Here is a 6555-nt window from a genome sequence, read left to right as displayed (position 1 = left end):
CTGTTTAGTATTCTTGTAGACCCTTTTGGGACCAACACTATGTCATTTTGACGACTAAGGTGACGTTTGGTTCGCAAAATGTTTTTGTATGAAATGAAACATGTCAAAGATATTTGACTTTGAAGGAATTAGAATGAAATGTTATCGGACTTGACCATGACATTGGAATCGAATCTGTTAAGAAATTGGAATATGTCTGTTTAGTTTACAGAATATAGTTTTGTAATTGGAATGAAGTATTGGCAAATGACCAAAACGCCCTTTTTTGAAAACTTCAAAAAAATTTTAAACCAAAAATACTTTAATAAAATAATTATTTGATGTGTAAAATAACATAAAATACACAACCCAAATATAACTATAAACCAAACTCCGTTAGTAAATCGATATTAAAATTGTCTGAAAATAACTAATTCCTTATAATGTAAAATAGCTAATCCAGTGGTGGTCGGAGGTGGTTCAGATCGGCAGTGGTCGACCGTGGCTCAGACGGAAATGGTTCAGAACGGTGGTGGTCTGTGGTGGTTCAGATGGTGGTGGTTGGTAGTGGTTCAGATCAGTGGTGGTTCACAGTGGTTTAGATCAGCGGTGGTCGACTGTGGTTCAGACATCGGTGGTTCAAATCGGTGGTGGTCCACGGAGGTTCAAATTAGTGGTGGTCCGTGATGGTTCAGATGCCGGTGGTCGGTGGTGGTTCAGATTGGTGGCGGCCGACGATCTTTCAGATCGATAGTAGTCGGGGGTGGTTTAGATTGGTGGTGGTCCATGGTGGTTCAGATGGCTGTGGTCGGCGGTGATTCATATTGGTGGTGGTCCGTGGTGGTTCAGGTGGTTCAGATCGATGATGGTTTGGGTCGGGGGTGGTTCAGATTGGCGGTGGCCGGCTATGGTTCAGATTGGTGGTTCAGATGGCGGTGATCGGCGGTGATTTAGATCGGTGGTGCTTCAGATCGGCGGTGGTCGATGGTTGTTCAGATTGGTAGCGGTCGGCGGTGGTTTAAATGGCGATGGTCGACAGTGGTTTAGATGATGATGGTCGACGGTGATTCAAATCGACGGTGGTCGGAGGTGGTTGACGACGGTCATATAAGTTTTTATGAGATTAGGGTATATTGAGTTAAGGGCATATTTGGTATTATAAAAATAGAGAATTTCATTTCATTAAAATACCATGTAGTTACTAAGAAATGTTAAATTTATTTATTTATGGAATTTGTAGGATTTTGAAGATTCCTTTCGTGAAAAAATGCACCAAATGAGGGAATAAAATTTGGTCAATGGAATTCAACAATCCAATTTCATCAGATTCCTTCAGCATCTGCAACAAACGCCCTCTAATAATCTTACATGGTAACCACTTACCAGATAAGATTATTCCCTACTATGCCATTTTGATAACCAAACAATAAGCGTTTGATAAACATCCCACTTAATTTTTAAAACACGTGTGTACATAGGCGATTGTCACCATTGATAATCACTCTTGAAAGTGGAGACTAGAAATTATGGTTTCCATTGCTAAGGGATCGTTTACCAAATGCTTACTCAGGTAAATGCTTACCATAAAATTTAACATTATCAATTACTTACTGGGTAAGGTTTTAGTCCACCAAAACGGTATCGTATACAACAATTTACCTGGTAAGCGCTAACTGTACTAAGAGTCGTTGCATCATTTACCATGTAAGACTCTCGGTCCTTATCTTCGCTCTTACAGGGTAAAATTCTTGATCCTTGCTATATTCATTCGGTAAGGTAATGTGACTTGGTAAGCGCTTACCCGAGTAAGTGTTTGGTAAACAACCCCTATATAATCTTTTATCACCAGGTACCATACAAAGACCTTTAAGTAAGTAAGGGATTGTTTGGTAATGGCTTAATAGGCTTAATAGCCTATATGGCTTTCCAAATAAGCCATACTAAATCAGATCCTACTAGGCTACAACTCACTCTCTCCCCAATCAAAATAAACATCTTTTTCAAAAGAAAATGCCTACTTTTTAATTATACCCTTAACTATTAGATGGAGAAATCCATGTAATGATTAAATATTTCTTAAACTACGTGATTTTTCATGTGGACACTTATTTTGAGACGGATGAGATGTTTATTAAAAATCAAGATGAATAAGTGAATTAGTGACAGCGATCAGAGTATCAAAAAGTAAACATACTAGTATTATCGCATTTTCAAAGTCACAAATCTTCACTCGGTGACTAAGAAGCTATCGACAAATAATTTATAAATCTGGAACGATGCTCATACGTTAATTCTGTAAGCAGAAGAAACAAATATGTACCCTTTTGATAATTGGGAAAAAAATCTACATCTGTTATGTATTGGCCCTATAGCTTCACACATGTTGGAATTTGGTTAGAGAAACATTTAGGGAAGGTGATTTTTGTTCGGATGAAAGAACAAAACTAACATGATACGTGTATAGTTTCACATAAAGGACTACGTATTGGCCCTATAGCTTTACACATGTTGGAATTTGGTTAGAGAAACAGGAAGGGAAGGTGATTTTTGTTTAGATAAAAGAACAAAACTAACATGATACGTGTATAGTTTCACATAAATGAGAGGCATCCTTTTGATGTGCATTCATATGATGCTTTGAAACACTAAGGGGCTGTTTGGTTCATGGATTTGGATGGAATTGGAATGGCCAAATCCTTTGACCAAATTCCAAATACAATGTTTGGTTCATGGAATAAAAAAGATGGAATCCTTTCAATTCCAATAAATTCTTTCACTCATGGATTTTACATTCCACGACAATACCCTCAGATTTCAATTCCTTTCCGACAAATTCCTTCCCTAATCCAAATTCATTCAATGTTGCGTCTACCATCTCATCTAATTGATCTCTGGTTCGATCTCCATCTGGTATGCTCTCTCTCTCTCTCTCTCTCTCTCTCGTAATTTCTCCATCTATACGAGATCGATAGACAACATATGTAATCAAGGAATCAATTCAAGATAACTAGCTATCGATATCACTAGTCCAATTTTGTTATTCAAAAATCATAAAAAGGTCATTTCTTCTAATTCCGATTCCAAAGTTGAATTCCGTGAACCAAAAAAAATATTCCAATCCGTTAAGAATTTCATTCCAATTCCATGCAACCAAACGCAATCACAAGGCATGGTCAAATTTCATCAAATTTCATTCTATTCCTTCAAAGTCAAATTCATTTGATAAATTCCAATTCCATCGAATTCCATCCTACGAACCAAACGTCCCCTAACAATTGTCTCTAGGACACATTCCATCATTAGATTCAGAAAACCTCATCAAATATGAGAAGTGTGCATGAGTATTTATCGTGTATAAAATATTATATACTTAAAATAAAATTCCAAACGATCCAACCCCAACCACGTGCTCTACCATGTAGCTGATCTTGTTATTTATTATCATGAATGAGAGAGATACCAAATCAACAAATCCCTTGATTTTGTCCATATCGTATCTCTTGTTCTACTATCTGTACTAAATGTTGTAAATTTCTTGGATTGTTATGTCCTTTCTCTACTATTAAAGCTAAGCAGGTGATGCGTTTTTGCTGCCCTCTAGGCCTTTGTGACCCATGGCTGGTGGCATCACATCCATGGGCTAGGGTCGGGCCTGATCATATACATGATATGTGATAGTGTGATTATCTAAAATTTGAAAGATTTTAAAATTTCAAGTAAAAACGAAAAGTTATTAAAAACTATAATATATTATAATTAATTAATAATATAATTGTTACCTATTTAAACTAATAATATTATTACTAATTATATAATATATTTTTATACTAACATATAACATCCAATTTCTAATATGTTTAATTATTTGCTTAGTATATTTAATTATTGGGTTAAAGAGAACTTATGATTTAGTGGGAGTTTGGGTCTGAAGTTTTAGAATTATATTTCTTAAGAATATATTAGAGGATTTGGGAAAATATCACGTCAAATAGATACGTAAAACGGATTTGTTGGGAGATCTTTTCTAAAATATTTTTGTTGGATGTTATAGATTATCTCTTTATAAACGTGTAGGCGAAAACGTCATAGAAAACGGAGGTCAGAGCAAAAAGTTATGAATAATTTAAGTGTTGATGGTCAAAATGGGTACCTAGCCGGGACAACCCGGCCCAACTCGAGTTTTAGCATTATAAATTGGATTTTTGGCCCATTTTTCATGTCATTTAAGTCCAGAACTCACACACACACTAGAGGTGCGGTTTTCACACACATAGGCTTGATTCAACTCAAATCAAAGAAGAATTACAAGATATTTGAAGGATTTGATCATCAAGTAAGGTATAATCCATTCTTTACACTTGTTATTGGTTGACATTCTTGTTATATGGATTGCATGTTGAGATAGAGTTAGGGTTTCATATGTGTTTGATCTTAAGAGTATAAAATGAGAGCATTTTAGTGTTCATGACATGAAATGGTCATTAGATTCAAGAGATTATCAAGATTTATGCAAGTTCATCATATGAACTTTGACTTGATTAAATCAATGATTTGGAAGATAATATAAATGATAAAATAAAGGTTGGATTTTGGTTGTTTATGTCAAATATATTATATTAAGTCGAGATTCAGAAGTTGGAATAGTTTGAAAATCGAAATGGTTTGAGCACATCTCCTTGGGGTGCTCCAGTCCTGTTCGTTAAGAAGAAAGACGGAACTTTYCRGATGTRTATAGATTACCGTGAGCTTAACAAGGTAACTATAAAGAACAAATATCCATTACCGCGAATTGACGATCTTTTTGATCAGTTATAAGGAGCGAAATATTTTTCTAAAATCGACTTGCGGTCTGGCTATCACCAACTCAAGGTACGGGAGGACGACGTACCCAAGACTGCCTTTCGGACCCGCTATGGGCATTACAAAATCCTCGTAATGTCATTCGGACTTACAAACGCACCTGCATTGTTTATGGACTTAATGAATCGAGTATGCTATCTTATGCTCGACAAGTCTGTGATCGTATTCATCGATGATATTTTGGTTTACTCAAAGTCTGAAAATGAACACGCTACACACTTACGTCAAATGCTAGAATTGTTGAGAAAAGAACGACTCTATGCAAAATTCTCAAAATGTGAATTCTGGCTTCGCCAGGTACAATTCTTGGGGCATACCGTATCCAGAGACGGTATTTCTGTAGACCCATCCAAGATYGAAGCAATTCAAGAATGGGAGCAACCAAAGAACGCTTCGGAAGTTCGGAGTTTTCTGGGTCTGGCAGGGTACTATCGACGATTTATCAAGGACTTCTSTAAGATCGCAGTACCATTAACCTCTTTGACTCGTAAAGATGCTAAATTTGAATGGAATGAGGCCCAAGATCGAGCATTTCAAACTTTAAAGGAATGTCTTACACACGCGCCAATACTTGCTCTATCTGAGGGTAACGAAGACTTTATAGTATATAGTGATACATCTCGACCTGGTCTTGGATGTGTCTTGATGCAGCGAGGCAATGTGATTGCATATGCTTCTCGCCAATTGAAAGATTATGAGAAGAACTACCCTACTCATGACCTTCAATTAGCAGCGGTGGTATTTGCTTTGAGGCTTTGGCGACACTATCTCTATGGTACGAAGTGTCAACTTTATACTGACCATAAGAACTTGAAGTATTTATTTGATCAACAGACCTTGAACATGCGTCAACAACGTGCTATGGAACTCATCAAAGAGTACGACTGTGAGATACTATATCATCCGGGTAAAGCCAAGGTAGTGGCAGATGCTCTGAGTAGGAAGACGCGCTCTGGACTTCTATGCTACTCTATCACTCACACGTCGATTAAATATAATCTATTTGATGGTATTCGAAAATGGCAGATTGAGGCTTTGAAGCCTGAGAATGTCAAAGTAGAACGAATGRTAGGATACATTGATTCTCTCTCTGAAGATGGACGTGGCTTGAAGGTCTTTAAGACCCAAATCTGGTCCCCAAACTTGGCGGCATGCGAAATGTAGTTTTAGCGGAAGCACATAAGTCGCGATTGTCGATACACCTAGGGAGTATCAAAATGTACCAAGATCTTCATTTAGATTACTGGTGGCCTGGGATGAAGACTGATATTGGACGTTATGTCGAGAAATGTACCACATGCTTGCAAGTAAAGGCTGAACACCAGAAACCGTATGGTATTTTACAACCTCTTGAGGTACCGATATGGAAATGGGAGGAATTAACGATGGATCTGGTTACTAAACTACCGAAGACCCAACTACAACACGACAGTATTTGGGTTATAGTTGATCGATTGACCAAATATGCATTGTTCTTACCTGTCCGAGAGTCTTACTTTATGGATCGATGGGCGCGGTTGTACATTGATGAAGTTGTCTCTCGACACGGTGTACCAGTAAAGATTATCTCTGATCGCGACTCTCGATTCACTTCTAATTTTTGGACTAGATTTCAATGAGAGTTAGGAACACGTCATGCGTTTAGTATGGCCAATCATCCTCAGGCCGATGGTCAATCAGAACGAACCATTCAGACTCTCGAGGATATGCTACGCG

This window comes from Cynara cardunculus, unplaced genomic scaffold (genome assembly GCF_001531365.2).
Source record: "Cynara cardunculus var. scolymus isolate 2C unplaced genomic scaffold, CcrdV1 Un_Scaffold_1726, whole genome shotgun sequence".
Lineage (NCBI taxonomy): Eukaryota > Viridiplantae > Streptophyta > Magnoliopsida > Asterales > Asteraceae > Cynara > Cynara cardunculus.
The sequence above is the reverse complement of the archived record's forward strand: the minus strand, read 5'-3'. Positions refer to the sequence as shown.